This window comes from Simochromis diagramma, unplaced genomic scaffold, assembly GCF_900408965.1.
Source record: "Simochromis diagramma unplaced genomic scaffold, fSimDia1.1 OVJJ01000680.1, whole genome shotgun sequence".
Lineage (NCBI taxonomy): Eukaryota > Metazoa > Chordata > Actinopteri > Cichliformes > Cichlidae > Simochromis > Simochromis diagramma.
The window spans coordinates 1,245,369-1,268,281 of record NW_024387470.1 but is presented as its reverse complement, the minus strand read 5'-3'; the positions used below and the strand labels follow the sequence as shown (position 1 = coordinate 1,268,281).

Here is a 22,913-nt window from a genome sequence, read left to right as displayed (position 1 = left end):
CGTCAGTCTGCCTACTTGTCTAGTTTCTAGTTTTAGGTCCGTGCTATTTCATGCTTAGTTTTTCCCAGTATAGGTTTTGGTTAGTTTTTCCTGTTCTGCCTGTTTGTAGTTGTGTACCAGCCAAAATAAAGGCTCGCCTTCTGTTATTATCCATTCTGGTCTCCGTTTGCCTGCATTTGGGTCCACTCCTCACTCTCTCCACACGATTTGCCTTTGCGAAACCCAACAGAACTCTTATCAGGTCCAGTCACAACTGTGTCCTGACGTGTGGTATTTATCTGAGAGATATTTCAATTTTTCAGTATTCACTGTGGCAAAGGTTTTGATTATGTGTTGAAGCATAACTGCAGAAACAACATTACAGTAATCATTGATCTGTTGTGTAATACATCATAAAATATTTTTAAATATAATGCTCAAACATTAAAGAGCTGTGAATAGGTTAAATAATTTTTTAAGATTGTGTATTAATTTTGTAGTCTTGTGGTGTCATATACTCCGATGCGTTCATCGGAGTGTGAATGCGTGTGAATGCGGCATGTTGTATAGAGCGCTTTGAGTACTCCGGGAAAATAGAAAAGCGCTATATAAGAAGCAGTCCATTTACCATTTACCATATGACACTACAAGACTACAAAATTAATACATATATATATATATATATATATATATAATTATTATTAATAACAAAATGCGCGTGCCTTTCTTTATTGGGTTTTGTCTCTTTCTCAAATTACTTAAACTACAAATGCAAGTGCGTGGAATCTGTAACCATGTAACCATGAAATTATACACAGCAAACAGTTGCATAATTATGGATGTTAATACCTTAATGACACTGTTGTATGGTGGCCTTGAGGGGTAAAATGAGTGCAACTTAAGTAAATACCAGAAATTAGAAAAACCCTGCGAAAGCAAAAGCTGAATAACACAAAGGAAGCAGAAAAAAATGCTGCGAAAGCTAAAAATGAATCACAAAAGAGAGACAGTTACCTAACGGAACAGCTGTTGAAGTGATAAGCACACATCTAACTTTGCACCTATTTCTCTCTCACAACACTGACGAACCCTCTTCTTTTACTGTAAGCTTGTTGCCGTGGAATACTTCTGCAGCTGGTCCGTCATATTAATGTGTCCCCAGAAACACCTTTGTTATCTTCTGTGAGATTTTAGTTTTTCTACTTCTCTTGTGTTTTGTTTATTTTTTTTCTTTTGTGTGCAGACCTGTCTGGTTGTCATGACACCTATTTTAAAGTCTTTTACGCCTGTAGTTTCGGTTGTTTGGCCGGGACTAAGAATACTTACAGCGATTCAGTCCACATGCCGTCTAGTCACTCTCAGAAGTCTGATATGATCATAGGTAAGAAAGGAGACATTTATGTAAAGCTGACAGTAGGGCTGGGCAATATCATACCGTTCACGGTAATACCGGTGTAATTTTGGGCCACGATAGGAAAATGAAATATCGCAATAGAATATAGTTAAAACGCGCATGTGCAGTGCCTATGTTCATCCGCACATGGCGATGAACCAGAATTGGTTTGTAAAAATGCTGCAACTTCAGTGGTGTGGAACTGATTTAGCTTTCGTCTGTCAGATACACAACAAAGCACTATTTTTGGTAGAGCATGCTAGCGGGCTGTCGTTATTACCGTGTTGTTTGGAAAATACGGCACACTTAAAATCAATCCTTTGATTTTTCTGAAAATCAACAGTGCCCCTTATAGTCCCGTATGTATGAATTCTGGTTGTGTTTACTGACCTCGAAACGATTTTCTGTGGTACACGGCGCTCGAAAATCTGTCAAATGTTTTAGTACGACTTTGCTAAGCTACGAACTTGATGGATTGTCGGAGCATTACGGCTATCGTAGGCAGGAGCCTCGCGGAGTGATACGTACTGTGCTTCAACATAATATTACCGTATTGTGTGTGTATAACCTCTTTTTAAGTTTTGTGGATATTATACATGGTTATGCTGAGGATATGTCGGCCAATTTCCACTGGAAATGCCTTTTGGTTAAACTGTCAGCAAGGAATTTGCACTGTTACATTTTTATATAACTTTAATGCACATAAAAAACAGCTGCTTGTTTAAGTGAAAATACATTGATGGGGTTTTTTGCACTAATAAAGTTGTGGAGTTGTAAAGCATTTTGTCTAGTGTTAATTATTGTCATGGTCCCTGTGCCTCCTCGGCCAGCCCAGTGTGGCCACAAGTGTTTGTTGTTTTTCTATCGCTCTCTCTCTCCTACCTGTCTGCCTGGGCGGAGCTCTGATTGGGCTCCTGCCCTTGGCCCACGCACCTGCAGCTGATCTCGAGCGAATTGCAGTTCTCTGGCTCTTAAGGCTGGGGCTCTGAGCTATTCGTCATTGGAATATTGAGTAACTCTCGTTAGTATTGCCTGGCTTCCTTGCGATTCTACTGTTCCCGTGTTTGCCTTCGACTTACCCTCGTCTGTGTAAACAGGTTTACCTGGATCAGCCCTTTTGTGACCCCTGGACCCCGTGAGTAGGAGAGTGAGCTGCTTGTGTGGAGACTGTTTGGACGAGGAGCAGAGCGAGTGCGAAGAAGTGTGTCTCCCCAGCCTATTGATCCCCGGGACTCTGGTGTCCCCCCCCTTCACGTGTATATAGTGCACCAGTGTGATTAATAAAGTGTCGTTGAACTGTGATACCTCAGTCTGCGCCTGAGTCCGTTCCACTCCCGTGACAGAATATTCCAGCCACCATGGACTCAGCAGATTCAGCTTCCTCCCCGTCTCCCTCCGCCCCGGTCACACTGGAAGCGATCTTACAACGCCACGAGCAAATGCTTGTTCACCTCAGCGAGAACGTCGCTGCCTTAACACTAGTAGCTGCTCAGCGCACTCCATTGCCGGAACCCTCGCCTACCAGCGAACCCACCCAGGCATCATCAAGCTCCGCAGTAAGTGCTGCCTCACCGGTTCTAGTCCCGGCTGTGTGTGAGTTTCATCTCCCCACACCTGAGCTGTTTTCAGGGGATGTAGGGAAGTGTGCGGGTTTTCTTATGCAGTGCTCACTCCAGTTTCGCCAGCGGCCTCATGCCTTCTCTAATGACGGGAGTAAGATCTCATATTTTGTTCAGTTGCTACGAGATCGTGCGCTGACCTGGGCACAAGCTGTGCTGAGCGCTAGTCCCGAAATTACTTATGATGATTTTTTGTCTCTGTTTCGGAGTGTTTTTGATAAGGGCTCCACTGCTGCGGCGGCTGGGCTCTGCCTCATGAATGAAATGAAACCACTCAGAGCGCATCGAGCTTTTCGTGTTTCAAGCACCGCGCACCCCCCTTGTATTGGCTGCTCCAACACAATCCGCACATCGATTGGAAGAAAGAGAGAGTAACCGGGTGGAGCATTGACTGCTACATAAACACGCGGGACCGAGGTCAAATCCGGAGGCTCGACCGGCTGGTCAGACCCTTGAGATGTGGTCTCCAAGCTGCACCTGCTCCAACCACATCTCAAGGGTCTGACCAGCCGGTCGAGCCTCCGGATTTGACCTCGGTCCCGCGTGTTTATCATGATTTGGCTGAAGTGTTTAGTAAAGATGGGGCACGTTCACTTCCCCCTCATAGACCGTATGACTGTGCGATTGATCTCCTGCCTGGGGCTCCGCTTCCATCTGGTCGTTTGTACAGCATTTCTCAGCCAGAGAGGGAGTCTATGGAGAATTACATTGCAGACTCTCTCGCTGCGGGCATCATTCGGCCGTCGTCCTCCCCAGTGGGAGCGGGGTTTTTCTTTGTTGCTAAGAAAGACAAGACCCTTCGCCCCTGTATCGACTATCGCGGGCTTAACAAAATCACCGTTCGTAACAAGTATCCTCTGCCCCTTCTTTCTTCTGCTTTTGAGTTACTTCAGGGTGCCACGATCTTCAGTAAGTTGGACTTGCGCAACGCCTACCATCTGGTGAGAATCCGTGAAGGGGATGAGTGGAAAACGGCCTTCAATACTCACCTGGGCCATTTCGAGTACCTTGTGATGCCGTTCGGCCTGACCAACGCCCCGGCCGTGTTCCAGGCTCTTGTTAATGATGTTCTCAGAGACTTTATTAACCGATGTGCTTTTGTCTACTTAGATGACATTCTCATCTTCTCCAAATCTAAAGCGGAACATGAGGTCCATGTAAGGCAGATCCTGCAGCGCCTGCTGGAAAATAGGCTCTTTGTTAAAGGAGAGAAATGTGACTTCCACATGGATTCAGTGGCATTTCTGGGCTACGTCATCACCAGAGGGGATTTGAAACCTGACCCGGCAAAAGTTCAGGCAGTGTTGGACTGGCCCAAACCACCCGATCGCCGGCAGCTTCAGCGCTTTCTGGGGTTTGCTAACTTCTACAGACGTTTCATCAGGGATTTTAGTAAAGTTGCTCTGCCTCTCTCTAGGTTAACGTCACCCAAGGTGCCATTCCACTGGGACCGGCTGGCTCAGGAAGCCTTCTCTCACCTCAAGGAACAGTTCGCCACCGCCCCGATCCTTCGCCAGCCTGACCTCTCCCTGCAGTTCGTTGTGGAGGTGGATGCATCGGAGTCTGGAGTAGGGGCCGTGCTCTCCCAACAGTTCGAGGGTAAGCTCCACCCCTGTGCCTTTTTCTCTCGTCGTCTTTCCCCAGCCGAGAGGAATTATGACATCAGAGACCGCGAACTTCTGGCCGTAAAGTTGGCTCTGGAGCAGTGGAGGCACTGGCTGGAGGGGGCTGCACAGCCGTTCATTGTATGGACCGATCATAAAAACCTCGAATACATCCGCTCGGCGAAACGGCTCAACTCACGGCAGGCCAGGTGGGCTTTGTTTTTCACCCGGTTTAATTTCACCATCACTTACAGGCCAGGCTCCCGTAACGTTAAACCAGACGCTCTTTCCCGGCAATACGCCCCAGTCGGAGAGGAGTCCGACCCTGGATCTGTTCTGCCTACTTCCTGTGTTATTGGAGCAGTTACGTGGGAGATCGAAGAGCTCATCCGGGAGGCACAAGAAACCGACCCTGATCCTGGCACGGGCCCCCCTGATCGACTCTTTGTTCCGGCGGCTGTCCGGTCCCGGGTGCTCCAGTGGGCTCACATGGCCCGTTTTTCATGCCATCCAGGAGTTAACCGCACCACTGCCTTCCTGCGCAGGTATTTCTGGTGGCCCGCCCCCATTAAAGACTCACGGGAGTACGTAACTGCCTGCACCACTTGTGCTCAAAATAAGCACTCCAATCAACATCCGTCTGGACGTCTGCAGCCACTCTCCACACCCAGCCGACCCTGGTCCCACATCTCTCTGGATTTCGTCACTGGTCTGCCACCATCTGCAGGTAACACTACAATATTGACCATCGTTGACCGTTTCTCCAAAGCTGCCCATTTCATTGCGCTTCCTAAGCTCCCCACAGCCTTGGAGACTGCCCGACTCCTCACCACACACGTTTTTCGGCTCCATGGCATCCCTGAGGACGTTGTCTCGGACCAGGGCCCTCAGTTCACGTCGCGGGTGTGGAGGGAGTTCTGCTCTGCCATAGGAGCCAAGGTGAGCCTCTCCTCTGGCTTCCACCCGCAAAGCAACGGCCAAACGGAGCGCATCAACCAAGAGTTGGAGGCCGCCCTCCGCTGTGTCGCCTCTCATAACCAGGCCATCTGGAGCGAACACCTGCCATGGATAGAGTATGCTCACAACAGTCACACATCCTCTGCTACCGGCGTGTCACCCTTCGAGGCGTCTCTGGGATACCAACCACCTCTGTTTCCCATGGTTGAAGGTGAGCATACTGTTCCGTCTGTCCAACATCACCTCCGCAGGTGTCACAGGGCCTGGCGGGCCACTCGGGCGGCTTTACTCCGGACGAAGGAACGGAATAAGGCACTCGCGGATCGCCACCGGACGGCCGCCCCTGAGTATGTGGTGGGGCAGAAGGTATGGCTCTCCACTCGCTTCGTGCCCTTACGTGCCGAATCTAAGAAACTCACCCCCAACTTCATCGGCCCGTTTGAAATCAGTGCTGTGATCAACCCTGCATCCGTCCGCTTGGCTCTGCCACGCATGCGTATTCATGATGTATTCCATGTCTCTCAGGTCAAGCCAGTGGTCTCCAGCCCGTTGTGCCCTCCTTCCAGACCCCCGCCGCCCCCCCGGCTCGTGGGTGGCCAGCTGGTTTACGCCGTCTCGCGCATCTTGGACTCCCGCCGCCGGGGTCGGGGTTTTCAGTACCTGGTTGACTGGGAGGGCTACGGGCTAGAGGAACGTTCCTGGGTGCCCCAGTCGGCTATCGTGGGTAGGGGTCTGCTCCAGGACTTCCGCCGCCTGCACCCGGGTAAGCCTGGTGGGTCGCCGGGTGGCTCCCGTTGAGGGGGGGGGGTACTGTCATGGTCCCTGTGCCTCCCCGGCCAGCCTAGTGTGGCCACAAGTGTTTGTTGTTTTTCTATCGCTCTCTCTCTCCTACCTGTCTGCCTGGGCGGAGCTCTGACTGGGCTCCTGCCCTTGGCCCACGCACCTGCAGCTGATCTCGAGCGAATTGCAGTTCTCTGGCTCTTAAGGCTGGGGCTCTGAGCTATTCGTCGCTGGAATATTGAGTAACTCTCGTTAGTATTGCCTGGCTTCCTTGCGATTCTACTGTTCCCGTGTTTGCCTTCGACTTACCCTCGTCTGTGTAAACAGGTTTACCTGGATCAGCCCTTTTGTGACCCCTGGACCCCGTGAGTAGGAGAGTGAGCTGCTTGTGTGGAGACTGTTTGGACGAGGAGCAGAGCGAGTGCGAAGAAGTGTGTCTCCCCAGCCTATTGATCCCCGGGACCCTGGTGTCCCCCCCCCCTTCACGTGTATATAGTGCACCAGTGTGATTAATAAAGTGTCGTTGAACTGTGCTACCTCAGTCTGCGCCTGAGTCCGTTCCACTCCCGTGACAATTATATCGTCAATTATATCGTTATCGCAAATTTTCAAATGTATATCGTGATAAATATTTTTGGTCATATCGCCCTGCTCTAGCTGACAGGTGCTTATGTGAAGGATAGAGCTTTAGTTTGACACAAAACTATATATGATCTGGATATGTGTCAGACTTTCAATTTCAGAATGAATTCATTGAGCAGAGGACTAAAGTGTACCTTGAATTTCCTGTCTCTTGGCACAGGTAACAGTAGTAAGCAGTAAGGGTTGAACAGAACCTCTGTGACAAAAAATATCAAATATAAGTCCTTCCATTAAAGTCCATTTGTGCTTGAACAATTGTGTTTTTATAGATTTAACTAAGAAATGGATGCCCAAATAATGCTGCTAGTAACAATGTGCATGAAGATACAATTTCAAGTTGGTTCTTTGCTAAGTTGTCTCTTATGTGTAGACATGATATTGGTTCATCCCTTGAGTTAAGGGGTTTTTTCATGATAACTGACCAGATTATGATGTCATTCAGTGGACCGTTTGCATAATTTTACTCTCTGTGTTTTTTTAGGATCTTAATGCTTTCAACTTGTCAGACCATACACAGGCACTCTGTATTATAAGCACCTGTTTCATGGCTAGCAGCACCAATTATTAATTAGGATTGTCAATAGGATGAGAAGACAAATGATAGTGATTACAGATGTGTCTACTGGCCATTAGATCATTAGCAGAGAGAAACTGATTCCCTAATGAAAACATTACTCTGTTTTTCTGTATTTTGTGGGAATCATCTCACTGAAGCCATTTCACTCTTTTTGTTACTTAATTTCCTTTTGAAGGGCAGCAGTTTATAGCTGTGAATCATGTCTGCTGTAATCACCATGTCTCCATTAAGACAAACTGAAATTTGATTGGCAGTTCATTCTGAAAGGTCAGAGAAACCCTGAAGTACTGGCGGATTTGTGGATTCAGCTAAAGCTTTTATCTCAAGAAAAGTCGACCATAATGAGTTTGACTTTGGCAACCTCAACTTATGATATCCAGATATAATTTATGTTTAAAATATATATTACATGTCTTCCAGAGCGGGGATGAGAGATGGAAAGACCAATTGAAACACCCTTAGAGGAATAATCTGAGCTTAGATCATTGGAAAACAATCAAAAGCAGTGACCCAGGGCTTATTAAAGCTAACAGGAAATGTGGTGCTGAATACAGCAGGTTTTAATTGGCATTAATTCCTCTGTTGTTTCTTTCTTCCTTGGTTTTTAAACAGTTGGGCATTCAACAGTGCTAGGCACTGCTTTTCATATATGTCCTTGTCACTTTTGAGGCTAATTACTGTTGACTTCACCATAGTGCATATTTTCACATGCATATTTGCTTGACATATTTTACCCTAAAAATGTGCAAAGAGCTAATTCTAAATGACAGAGAAAGTTAAAGAATACATGAATTGTAGCACAAGTGGAAACAGTCTAGTAGTCTGGCATGATCAGTATAGTACTTAGAAACCACAGCCTATGAAAAACAGATGTAGTCACTATTTTGACCACAGCCATTTCTTTTTTTATTAATTGATTTACGAGTTAGAAGTGACTACATTTGGATAACAGTTTTAGTGAATGACAGCAGGCATGGTTGTCAAGCTGCACAATCCCGTGAATAGGGAACATAACACACTTTTTAATGCTATTTGGCTGGGCATTTAGCTGACTTTGATGCCCTTTCATGGGTTTTGGAGCCAGCCTGAAGTTAGGTTTTAGTTAGTGTAACTTTGTCTTCCCATTGTCTTCATTTTTCAGCCCAAGTTGCAACTTGGTTAAAACTTAAATATTGGTGGTTTGTTAGTGAATGTTTCTCTTAAATCTCTTAAAGACCCTTGAGTATCATCTATCCCGATAGCTAACTTTTGGTTCCTAGAATTTCTAAAAGTAGAATGGGAGGTCATGTCCTAGTTTGGAGACAGACACTGACGCTCCACTTTTAAGATTAGGATTGAAGTTTTCCTTTTTGACAAAGGTTGTAGTTAGAGGTGAATTGGGTGACCCAGAACTATTTCTTATGCCTTCAGTGGGATCTTTTTTTGACGTCACCAGAAAACTCCTTTTAACCCATCCATGTAACATGACCTGCACCACTGGAGGGGTCTCTGCTTACGTCGTAGGTTACAACATAGATTTTCAACACAAGTATAAATCAAACTTTCGTTGTCCTGCTATAGGCTAAGGCTCCCCATGATGCACTGCATATTTTTTCTTCACTCTCCTTATACATTTATTTAACACTACTGCCTCAGACAACAGTCGGCTTGGAACTACGTAACCATATATTTCATCTTTCTTACTGCAATATACCAAAGCTTTTTTCTTTAAATACAACTGTTGCTTATAGACATTTCAACTCATTCTTCCTCTATCCTTGGAAGTAATGTCAGTTATGCCAGGAACCCTCAACTAGACTGTCACTGACTCCAGCTGGTGGTTCTTGTTCTGCTTTGCAGTCTCTGTTAACTTAGCATAGCAACAGTTCTAGTTAGAGTAGCTCTTAACTTACAGCAGCTCTTCAGAGCTGAACAAGCACTATGGCCAGCTGTATTCCATGATGATGAAGTAAAGTCCACAGTGGACTCTACAGAGTGGAGAAAAGGGTATGATTGGTCAGCTGGTTAATAGGGAAGCAGAAGATGGTGTTTTATTGGCCACAGAAACAATCATGATTACACAACAAAAAATCTAACACGAAAATCTTATTTCAGAGGACATTTTCATTGGGCCCTTATTCTGACAATTTCTTTGCTCAACACAAACAACACGCAGAGTATATTCAGGTAGGGTCGGGGCATTCTCATCAGTCACATGACCTTAGAAATGATTCCTACAACAGAAAACCACAGCTGAGTTGTTCTCCCAAAGGGGGAGAGAGATACAAACTGAAATGGTTGTTGGCAGCACAAACTAAAGGTGCATTTGCTTTCCCTTTATTATTCCTCGTTGTTGAATAATTAAGACCCACTGTTATTTCTCAGCCACCCACTGTAATGATAGCAATAATTCATATTATGCTGATTAGCACAGTGACGGGGGGTGGTAATGCATTGCAAATGGCCCGTTTTTTTTTTCTTCCCAGGCATCAGAAAAATTATGTTAATGGAAAGCAGAAGAATGATTTCACAATGAGGCAAATGTATTAGAAAGAAGTGTGAAATAGCTTCCATAGTAAGGCACAGCTCCACCAGTAGAGCATATATAAAAGGCGATAATAAGTGCATTATTGTTATTGAAAGGTACAAGGTGACTGCTAATCAGCTGACCCACTGGAACTACTGCAAGCATGTTACGTGCGTATTTGTTCACACTGTGAGAGATGGTTTTTGGTGCATAAGTGGCTTGTTAATGGAGGTATGTGATTACTTCAGAGCTGAACTGACAGCTCGGTGTATCTAAGCTCCTATCGGGTGACTGACTCAACGCGACGGCTGAGACAACCCACTCAGGTTTGAGGGCAGGAAGTTCTTCCCAATTACTTCTACTGCTTCCTGCCTGTTAGCAGTGGTGGTGACAGGCCTCCATCCTGACTTTGACGTGGCGCTTCCTCTCTCCTATAACCTTGACAGCAGTGTGACAGTAACTCCGTCGTGCTCTCTAGTGCAGGGGTCGGCAACCCTGGGCACCCCAGGGTTAACTGAAGGGTTAACTGATGGCACAACCGTAGCTGGACTGGCCATCGGGCATATGGCTATCGGCCGATGGTGATTTTTCGTTTTTATGGGCCGATGTTTTTTTTTTTTGTTTGTTTGGTTTCTTTTGTAACGGTATAAACAATGAAAGGTGGTGGATTGGCCAGATAACTCAGTTGTTTGGTGGTGGCTATGCCGGAGCTTCCACAGAGGCCAGCAGTTGGATGAGGGAAAGGGGAGGCAGGAGAAGGAGAGATCCGAGGCGGCCGCTTATCAGGTGACCTGAACTTCAGGTAAGAAGTTATGACCTGCAGTCTATCTGGGTCAGATATAAACCAAGTTTAGGTGTAGTTTATTTTCGTTGTGCTGACTTTTTACAATCAGTTACAATAACTCGTACTGCGTACTAGCTAGCATGACAGAATTTCTATACAGCTGGGTGGGTGCTATGATGTTACTGATAGTGAACTTTATTCATAAGGTTAGTTAGTAGAGTTGCCAACTGTCCCGTAGAAAGCCTAATCGTCCCGTATTCAGAGAAAATATTACGCGTTTCGTATTGAGCCGAAAAGGAGCACAGTTTGTCCCAGACTTCAGCTAGAATGGAAAAAGATACAAAGCTGGAGTTATTCTGCGTCTTCACGCTGTCAGCTGCCTCTTCTTCTCTCATTCTCTCCCTCTCCTGTTGCTACTTCAGTCGTGAAACTGATCAATGATCGGCTGATCGGCTTTTGTCTCGTTTGTTTATCGCCCATTTTGCACCAGAAAGAGGAAACCAGCGGATGTTGCGCTAAACAACAGTAGCACGTTTAAGCTTGATAAGCTGTTGTTAGAATTTATTTAATATTAATATTATTAATTAATACTTTCTAGTATCAGCTGATGTTTGCTGGAGCCACAGCTGTAAAGCTGCTGGTCATGGTATCGGTTTGGATATGTGGTGAGAGGGAAACATGAAGATGAAACCAGGAGATGTCCTTACTGAATCATCAGAGCTGAACAGGTGATGGAGAAACAGGTTTACATTTTAGGTGACATGAAATCAAAATCAAATCAAATCACTTTTATTGTCGCATCACATGTGCAGGTATACTGGTACTGTCACGGTCTGGCTGGGGCAGACCGTATGTGTTGCAGAGGAGGACTCAAACGCAGACCAAAACGTGGTGTGGATTAACAAAACAAGCCGTTTATTGAGGCTAGCAACGAGGGTACAAAATAATAGGGCATCGGTGAAAACTAAACAATAACCTAAACTGGGTGAACTAATAACAAAACATGAAAAACCTTAACCATAGTGAACTGACAGAGATACCTGGAGATGAGACATGGATGAGCAGACGACCTGACAACGAATGACTGAAAGCACCCGGACTAAATAGACACAGGAGGATAATGAGGAAAGTGGCAACACATGGAGAAACAGCTGACACGTGAACATAACGACGTCACAGTGGAAGAGTAAACTGAACACGATGAACCCAGAAACACCAGACCTCTTCACAATAAAACAGGAAACATAATGAGACGCAGACATGACAACCAGAACTTGACAACGTAAGACACAGACATGAAACACATGAAGAGCAGGGGAGACTTAACATAGGTTGGAAACACGAGGGGGAATTAATAAGAACTAGAATCACCTAGGCATGGTAACAAATGAACTGAAACTCAAAACACTGGGTCATAAGACCCAGGACCGTGACAGGTACATGCAAGTGAAATTCTTGTGTGCAAGCTCCACGAGCAACAGAGGTGTGCAAAAATACAATAACATAAGAACAAGCAAAATATAAGAATGGGTAAATCTGAGAATTATATGAATAATATATGTACAATATAAGAGTGTATGCACATTACTGAATGTGTATACTAAATATGTACGTGTGTGTGTGTGTGTGTGTATCTATCTATCTATCTATCTATCTATCTATCTATCTATCTATCTTTTTTAAAAATTAAATGGAATAAACAATAAAATAAAATATACAGAGGTTGGCAGTTGGAAATGTGCAAAAATAGGTGGCATTTATATACAGTATGGAGTGCATAGTGTTGAAGTTCTGGTAAGTGAAGGTGAGGTGTCTATGAAGTGTTCAGCAGTCTGATGGACTGATGGAAAATGAATGTATGTAATGAATACAATATCAGGGCAAATAACAAAATCCATGTATGTACTCTCTCTCTTAAAGGTAAATACTGTTGTTAGAGATTTATTATTTTCATTTTAGAGTTACTAGCTGTGTAGTTCTGTAGTAAAAGATAGAAATATCTCAGAGACCACCAGAAAGCTGAAATCATGAGTTGATAATTAACTAAAACTGAACCTGAAGGGATTTTAATTTGATTTGAAGTTTGACTTTGGCATGCTGTTTTAATAACAACAAATAAATACATTTGAGGACATCACCTTATGTTCCTGGGCTGCTTCATTGGGAAATGTTGACAATTCTATGGATGTAAATATTGACACGATAAAAGGTGGACATAGAAACTGTGATGTCATCCATTAGCTTGTTAAGTCCCAAAAGCACATGCTGGGTAGAATATTGCCATCAACGCATTTTACAGCTGTCAGTCCTGCACTGAGTCATGAGTATATAACATACATGGTTTATTTTCACCATGTAGTACCTGCCTACTAAAATGGGAGTGATGAATGTGGTGAAGGAGTGATTTCAGACACAACAGGAGGACATCCAAGCAGGTCATATTGATGTCCTGTGACTGAAATATTTCCTTTTCACATAATTTTCAAATTAGGCTTGTATTACTTGGTGCTGCACACCGGGTAAAAGAAAACATGAAAGTGTTGCGAAATTTGCCATGTGCAGGCTCAGCATCTGCCACTGAGGCTTATTAATCAATTGAAAACCTTAATTTGATACGAGAGAATTTCATTTGACCTTTTCCGGGCGTGAGTGGGTCTTGAATGATAAGTTCTCATGAAAGAGCATATGCCGATAAATCCCTCCACCTTCTCCTCCTGTTTGTTGCCACAGTTAGGGGAGATAGTGGCGGTGGCTGCAGCATACTGATCAAGCATTGGCTGATTACACTTAAAACTCACGTCAAGATCTATTTGAGTTCAGCTGAGACTTTACATGAAGGAAAGCGTTTGTGTGTGCACAGTTTAGAGAAGTGCAAGCTGATTCTTTGTTTTATTTTCTGACAGAATGGGTTCAGCTTTTAAGTAAATGAAAATTCATTTATTCAAGTTAAAGAGATTCTTTTTAGAGATTCCCGGTGATGTTTCAGCCTCAATAAAACACATTATTTAAAATGTTAAGACTTAAGTCTGAAAGCCACTCATACTCCATGCGATCTAATCTGCCATTGTCCTCTCCTGTATACTTTATTTCTTCAAGTCTCATTACATCGTCTGACCTGCCTCTTTCTCTCTCTTTTTTGTGTTTTCATTTTTACAGGGATGTTATGAAGAGACGGGGCCCAAATTACACTGGATGAGAGCCAGCTGTGGCAGGTACGGTGTGTTACACTGACCTCAGCTTCCTGTCCGTTTGTCAAATTGCTGCTCACTCATGGGTGTAGCCTGTTTCTGGTTTTAAAAGGGTTTTCATAATAGGCAGACACAGTGGTGGTGTATTTCAGAGCTTTTTGCTGGAAGAAAGCCAAAGGGAGTTGAGAATTGAAGTCTTGAATAAAACCTATTGTTGCTTCTGAGGTTCACCGGGCCAATCTTGCTGTTTGATGAAGCAGAGGCTTTATCACCCCTGCATGCATTTAAGTCTCTTGTGTTCTCTTTGTCTTCAAAGAGAATGACTAAATTAATAATTGAAGAGAAAACACGGTGTGTGGTGCCTCCCAGTATATCAATTTCTTTCTCAAGACATTCTTGTCTCCCTGTACTGTGGGGCCAGAAATATTAATGCACTGCATATTATAGTGATGCATATATGGATAAAAGTACAAAATGTCAAAATGTTACAAAACAAGTGCAAATATATTTTGTTACTATTTGTAGGTAGAAGTTTACATTAATTTCTACTCATCAAGTGCATGAATTACACAGTGATTTTGGGCTTTTTCTTTGATTTCTTTGAACTGTTCTTTTTCAATGGTCAAATAGCATACATCTTTAATGAATTAAAAAAAAGAATTTGGTGCACAAGTTTGAATTTATTTAGGATTTTCTCTAACACATGCAGGGTAAAAAGACTTCAAACAGCTCAGATATATGCTACACCCTTCTACAATGTCCTTTAACTTGACCAATTTGGCCAAGGCTTCTTAACTTAATTATAACTGACTACATCTGGTAGCTTCTCTCTGTCAAATAAAAAAAAACCAAAACATTTGTTTGACAACACTTATTGGATTGACAAATACTCAGTACAATGTGAAATCCCAAGCAACTCAGCGAAGGTCTCTTGGAACCATTTCAAAAAAAACCCTGCAGATAATCAGTTCAAACAACTGCATGTAAGGACAATTTTTTGGATGTGATGTGTAACCACTTTGCGAAGGTCTGGAAGAAGAGCCAAATTGTCTTCCTCAGATGAGAGGAAATTGGTGTGGATCTTCAGGAATAGAACAGGAACCACCACTGAAAGTGAGGCTTTTAAACCTAAAACTACTGTACCACTGTCAAACATGGTGGTAGTAACATCATGCATTGGGGCTTTTTTGCTACCTGTGGTACTGATACATTGCACAAAGTGGATGAACACTGAAGACGGAAGACTACCTCCAAATTCTTCAACTGCACCTCAAATCAAAAGTTAGACAGTTGCATGAACCAACAGGGCAGTGATTCTAAAGCACACAACAAAACTAGTTTCAGAATGAATAAAACATGCCAACATTAAGCTTCTGGAGTGACCTTCCCAAATCCCCAAACTCAGCCTTGTTGAAAATTTGTGGACTATGCTTAAAAACCAGGTCTATGCCAAATAAATCAGCCAACTCAAACCTTCTTCTTTTTTCAGTTTCTCACTTTGGGGATTGTCATAGTGTTTCTCATTTTCATTTACCAACCCTTTACTTTGAATACTTTCCTGTACTTCCATACTTTTCTTATCTTCTTTCCTCTGTTCAGAGGATGCAGCAAACACTTTCTTGGCAGTTTCTCTCAGTACTACAGGTTTACTTCCCTAGCTATCTGGTAATTCTTTCCTACCACCCACATGTACGAACCTCCCTGAACTCTGTGCCACATTCTTCTCTTTTCAACTTCCACCATTTAATAGTAGCACAATTTTCACCGGCACACTGTTGGCCAACAGGACCGGAGGTGGTCGTTGTAAATCCAGGCCCAGAAATCACATTCTTTATGATCTGCATGACTAATGTAGCTGAGATTTTGCACCAGCTGCCCTTGCTGATGCAATCCTCCCATTTTACTGGGTCTGGGACTGGCACTAGGACTACAGTGGTTTGTGGGCCACAACAGGGCTAGGTTAAACCTGCCACTTTAACTAACCTCTACCAATGCTGCTAAGAAGAGTCGTTAAATATCCAGGCAGAATTATGCCAGATTCTTTTGGATAGCTACTACACGAGCAAAACTCCAACTAGTAAGGGACCTGTATGCATAGTTTTTAATCTGTGTGGATTTGAGAAATCCAAAAAGAATTTGAACTTTTCCACCCAAACTATGTAGAAACATCCCAAAGAGTCAACACAACAGCCTCTAACTTTAAAAAAATGATAAATAAAATCATGGTTAGAAATCAGCCAAAGGTATAAAGGGTGATATTTACCTGTTTTATTCATGTTGTGTCGCACAAATCTTTTGCTATGTAAATATTTTACCATTGTCACATCCAAAATCCAAAAGTCCATTGAAGTCATTGAATCTACAGCAATATAGTTCTAGCAAATTATAATAATGGATTTATTTGCCCTTCTTTAAACACATCACAGACTCATACAGGCACCCCTCCAAGAGAGGGGCCTGCTATCAAAGCTAAATTTCGAGGAGCAGGTTTAAATCCTGAAAAGTAATTTGATTTGATGAGATCTCAGTCATCCTAGGTGATAACACTATCCTAAACCCAATTTTTGGACAAGGCCAAAATAGATGTGGTTTTTTTTGTTTGTTTTTCTTTTGTTTTTAGAAAAAAATATTAATATTTATTGATTGGTTTCAGAATTATTCTCCTCTAAATGCACAGTAAAGTTAGTGGATTAAAATTAATTTCCCCGTGAAAGGTAGTAAGGTGGAGTATATTGGAAAAACGCATCTAAGCCCACAGTTTGTAACTGTAAATTTTAACTGTACTGTATTCACATTTACAATACTACTACTGCAGTAATAATGCGTGAATGTCATCTCATGGCACATCTGAACATCAGGTTTGTTCTATACCTTTATTTTGCAATCTGTCTGGTGACAATACAAAGGTCTGGATCAAGGCTCTTGCTTTGAGTTCTTACTACTGGGCTGTGCACTAAGTGAAAGAATGAGGAAAGTCTTGTAATAAGAAAAGCAGAATGCTTCTGAGTGCACTGAAGTGATGGGAAATATATGTTCCCATCTGTTAAGTACTCTACAGATGTAAGTAGTAGTGCTAAATGAATGGAGGCAGTTGAGTTAGAAACATCTTAAAGAGATGATACTTCCTTCAATGTTCATTTTGTTATTAGCCATCATAACCATCGCACTTTGTCTAATAATTTTCATTAAGTTTAAATGGTTATGGTGTAATTAGTCATAACATAAGGATTTTAGTAAGTGATGAAATTACTTTTAATGTGGCTTCCTTGCAAAATCAGTGTGCTGCCCTCTTGCCATCACTGTTTCCGCCTTGTGTCCTTTTAAAAGAAAAATAGGTTTGAGATTGAAAGCTTCTTCAGAGAGAGTGCAGTAACAAAAAGAAAAGACTGGGAGGAAATATAGATGCTAGTAAATGGCGTCACTTTAGAGACAATGTGAGGTTTATCTGAAGTTCACTTTCCTACAGTTTGGAGCTATGTGAAATGGGGAGCTTTTACCCATCTTCAGCCATAATTGTGGTGAACTAGTCCATACTGTTATTCACACTGGGTGAAATCAAGGCTACCTTTGACCAAATAAAATAACTGTTGTCAAATATACAGCCAGAATTATTCCAGATGCTTGTTGATGGAAACCGAAACTGTCTGATTGAAGTGTAAAATACTAAAGAACATTTAGCCAAATATTAGTGGGAGTATATATATATATATATATATATATACTTTTGAATCTGTATGTATAGTTTTGACTTTGTGTGAATGAAATTAAATCCAAAATAAAATCAAACTTGTGCACCTAATATTTGCTTTTCAAAATCATTAAATATGTATGGTGTGCAATCATTTGACCCTACAACAATTCAAAAAAATATTAAAATCCCAAACTTACCATGTCATTGGATGAGTGTCTGAAAACCTCAACTATAAGCCAAGGAATGAACCAGTTTGTGCCTACACATAATAGACAGCTTAGCATAGAAGCTATTTAAATGGCATCTTTAGGCAATTTGTTAGTAGCACCTTGTGGCAAAAAATCTAAACAAATTTGTTGGTATTCATTTAAACACAGAAAAAATAAGACATAAAATAGTATTTTTGCACCAACAGGGTGATTCTCAAAGAGCTATTAGCCAAAGACTTGGCTTATCTCAGCATGGTGTGCAGTGTGTCATTAAAAAAAATCTGAGGGAACTAGTCAAATGGAGGACAAAGGAAAAAGATGCAGACCTAAATTATTTACAGCAAATAAACAAGTATCTGAAAAATAAAAAGTAGTGATACCAAACACACTGTCTATACAGTAAAAGAGTAGCTGGATAAGAAAATACACTATTGGAGACAGAGAGCAGAAGAAAAGTAAACCAAGATCCAAAGAAGAACTTTAGAAAATCCTTAAAGACGCATGAAGAATTATTCCTGAAGGCTCCCTAAAGAAGTTGCAATGAACCTTACCTAAGAAATTTCAGGTACTGAAGAATAAATGGTATTTGTATAGCGCTTTTACTAGTCCCCCCTAGGGACCCCAAAGCGCTTTACACACCCAGTCACCCACCCATTCACTCTCACACACTGGTGGAGGCAAGCTACAGTTGTAGCCACAACTGTAGTCTGCCCTGGGGCAGACTGACAGAAGCGAGGCTGCCATATCGTGCCATCGGCCCTTCTGGCCAACACCAGTAGGCGGTAGGTGAAGCATCTTGCCCAAGGACACAACGACCGAGACTGTCTGAGCCGGGGCTTGAACCAGCAACCTTTCAATTACAAGGCAAACTCCCAACTCTTGAGCCACGATCGCTCAAAGAGGGGCATACCACATAGGGACTTTTAGTTTGTACAGATCTAATAGGCGTGAGCTTATACTTTTACAATCTTTTTTTTCTTCTGTACTGTATTTTTTTGTTTGCACATTTCAAGAAGTTGACGCACCCATTTCCCATTTTCTTGAGAAAATATAAATGGGATGACTCAGGACTTTTGCACAGAAGTCCTGTGCATATAAGCATTCTTTCTAGTCTTTAACTGAGATGAGTGAGCTGATGGTGTAAAATCCAAATAATTAAAAATCTGAATAATAGGTCGTAGCCTGCGACAGATTGGTAAACCTTCCAGGGTGTTACCCTTCCTCTGGCCCAATGTTAGCTGGGATAGGCTCCAGGGGATGGATGCATAGATGGATGGATAAATGGTCTTCCCAAGTGCAGTTAGTTTCTGGTTATCAAGACCCAAAAGAGGGCCTGTCTGAAACTAATTAGGTCAATATGAGTCCTCCTGTTGTTGGTGTCTCAGCTTTGATCATGTGAAATCTCAAAACCAATATGAATGGTGAAGTGGGTACATTATCACAACTTGACTGAGAGGTTTTCACAACCTTCACAGACTTTACTGTCTACTGTTGTGGAAGTTTTCCACTTAAATAAAGCCTGCAGACGAGCGGTGAGTAGTGGCTAACATTCTTTAATCCAAACACACAAAGACAACAGACAACCAAGCTTGATGGAGCCCCTGCATGTCCGCGGGACAGACGGTCAGCAGAGTTCTCACTGAGCCTAGCATGGCTCTCAGTTAAATACCTTCTCCAGGAACAAAAGGCAGTACACAGCTGTTTCACACCTTAAGGTTCACACTCCCTTGCTACTTCCCAGAGTCCTCGAAGAGACAAAAGACTCTGGTCTGCTTCCCCCAACTTCCTTACTACACCCCCACCATTTGTCTTCAGTATGGGTGTCAGACATGTTAAAATCCAGTGGCACCAAGGCATTATACAAAAACAATGTGATTAATACATAAATGAAAGAAATTCCTATAAAATCCCACCCTTTGATTCTTATATCAAGAATCACATTAAAACCAGAATTTCTTTCCTGACATTCTGTTTATCACATCAACATTATTGTTCACTTAAAGGAGTTTCACACTGTGTATCCTCACTTCACTGTTCTCCCACCACCGTTTGTTCATCTTTAATCTTCCCCACAATCTAAGCTCTCACATGCAAATGGCAGCAACAATGATACAGAGGAAAGGTCTTCTCCAGAGTGTCAAAGTACTTTGCATGGCAAAGTGAAGCAGCATTAGGTGGTCATTCTCAGTCAGGGTCATGGCTCCTGGTGTCTGTGCCGTTTACAGAGTCATAATTCCAATGCTGATCTCCCTCTGCGCTGTCACCTTTGGAGCTTGGCACGCTCTCTACATCCCTCGATTTCAGTTCCAACGCGGCTGTAGATTTAAGGCAGAGCACGTCGTACACCTTAGTTGTCTTCCTCAACGTCAACGGCGAAACTCTTTCATTTTATTTAAGATTTTGCTGTTAAAAATCTCCTCGTGACAATCCTTTGGAAGCCCAGTGGTGCAGCCCACTGTCATTTGTCTGCTGTCCTGGAGATGGTTCCTGCTTCTCAATGGTCCTCTTGAAGCCTTCTCTCATGGTCATGGTCTGGATCTGCGCCTCAGTCAATCCTTCCATATCTCTCATGTCACGGTCTCTGCAATTTTAAAATGAAAACTTCCCCGGAAAAACCTCTTTTGCCCTCTGTCAGCTTATCACAATTGGACATGCACAATGAAGTTGTGCATTGTCTCTTAAAAATTTCCAGGGCTTCTCCCCTGGAGTAGTTTCACTCCAGGCCCTGTTGTAAGAAAAAACATTAGTCAGTGGTGTGTCCTGCTGTAAATCATGTGATTAGATCCCACGATTAACCCTTTGCTGTGGAAAAAGTGATGTAGATGTTAACGCAGCGCATCTGTATGCACACTTTCTCACAGTGACCTCTGCACTGTAAACAATACAAGGTCATGAATAACACACCGCTGGTAAATTCACAGACACAGAAAGTGGCAATTAAAAGGTTAAATCAACACGGCCCAAAAGCTCATGCAACCTGTTGCTGTCACCTTTCTGCTCCTGTAAAAAGAAACATACATACATCCACCCTTTTGTCACTGTCTAGGTGGAGGTGCAATCTTGCATACTGGTGTCCAGTCAGTCAACAGTCAGTCCCCATTTTTTATTTGCTGACAGTAGAACCTCTCGTGACGCAATAAGTTTCTACTGCCAGCAATGACGTCATTTCAAAAAAAAGAAAAAATAATTTAGACTGGATTACCTCGCTGAATCCTTTTTGACAGGGACTTGTTTTCTGATTGTCCCAAATAAGTGGCTTTCTCCCGAGCCCATTTTAATTTTGGAGAACCTCACTTGCGATTGTTCAACATGTTGTGTAGTGCTTTCGATTCCGATCTTGCAGGCCTGCTTGAAAAAGAGAAAATTGCCAAACAAAAAATCTCAGTGCACTGTTAAAATCAAAAAATATGAAGGCCTCTTTTTAGAAGTTGTCTAAGCATACTCTTTTAGAATAATAGATCAAAACTGGCAGGTTCAAAGTGGTACCAAAGGAAAATGCATCAGTAAATCTCCAAAACTTTCATCCACCAGTCACACCTCACACAACAGCAATATTCTATTAGATAATGAGTGTTTGTTTTCCCCCATGTACCCAGATGTGTGTCATGATAAGACCTCCCTCCCACATCAGAAACCAGAAACTCAATAATCTATTAGTCTCCACTCATCTGACCCCTCTGCAGCATTCTGTTCACCCCTGCAATGATTTAATCATCCCTCCCCAAAAATAATACTAGTTCACTAGTCTGTGTATCACTTCTTAACCCACTAAGTGAACCGGACAAGATGATGTTAACAGAAATGCATGCTTAAAATACTGTTTGATCTTCATGAGCTTCATTGCATGTGTGTTTGTGTTAGTAGGATTAATGCATTTTTCTGTTTGTGTAATTTTTGTGTACCTCTCCTCTTTGCGGTGCTCCAGACACTTTTCAATTCTCCATGCAAGGCAGTCGTTTTTACTCCCAGTTTCCTAAACCCAAATTTCATTCCCACACTAAAACAGCCTTCCTCCATGTTCTCCCCTGCTCCTTCCACTGTGGTCTCATCTCATCTCCCCCCTTGCAGCAGTCCAGTGAGAGTCAGTTGTCTTTCAGCTTTGTCCTGTGTCTTTAACACTCTCATCTTGCCATTTTTGCGCCGAAAGTGGCAAATGTCCAACTCAGGCAGTCTTTTCAAAGGTCCATTCACACACAGTGAAGGTGCAGCTCGTTGGAAATGCACATCCATCCATCCAGTCATGATGATGCCATTTTTCTCCTTGCTGTTGCTGTCTTGCACAGCTGCTGCTGCTGGACCTTTTCGTCACTGCTCAGGATACTGCTGTGAGCTCTTGAGATCCATCTTGTTGGTCTGGAACTGCATTTCTTGTCTTCAGGGAGAGATTCTTGGAGCTTGTGTTCTCAGGGTGACAAACACATGGAAGTTAAGCTGTAAAATAATTCAGCCAAAACTTGGCTTGAGTGTTTCTAATCATGTTAACCTATAATTTTCTTCCGACTGCTGCACGTGGAAAATTGATCCGGGTCTGCTCTTCACCTGCAAGTGACACACTGAGACATTTTGATCATTCTTCTCACTGCTTGAAACAACACACCTCCCCTCTCTGGTTCTGATCTCCCCTTTCTTAAAATCCCAGAGAGATTTTAGTTGTTCTACGTTGAAAAACACCAAACCCTCTTCCTATTTTTATTGCTTATTTTTATCAACAATTCTGCTAAAAAGAAATTTTTCATGTGTCCACCCTAGAGGAGCTGGTGGCCTGCAGTACCACCTTGTCCCTCTAGTTGGAAACAACTTTTACACACATTTCTACACTCCTCTCTTTTTTTCTTTTCTTTTTTTTTGTTCCCCATTTTCAACATTTTGTAACCCCATTTCTCACTGTTTTTACACACACATCAACTTTTCCCACACAACCATTCTCTGCAATCTTACACACCACACATTTATTCAATTCTTACCATACAGTCACGCATTGAGT

The 22,913-nt window shown here is 42.7% G+C and overlaps 1 protein-coding gene across 5 annotated transcripts in view; it reads left to right on the top strand.

The window, feature by feature from the left end:
* The window catches only part of LOC120723519 (beta-1,3-galactosyltransferase 1-like), a 208,572-nt gene that overhangs the window by 75,799 nt on the left and 109,860 nt on the right, over positions 1-22,913 (top strand). For all 5 annotated transcript variants that reach the window (XM_040015006.1, XM_040015004.1, XM_040015002.1 and 2 more), the window contains exon 2: positions 13,998-14,053. The gene's annotated coding sequence lies outside the window, so the exon portion shown is untranslated. The remainder of the gene's footprint in view (positions 1-13,997; positions 14,054-22,913) is intronic.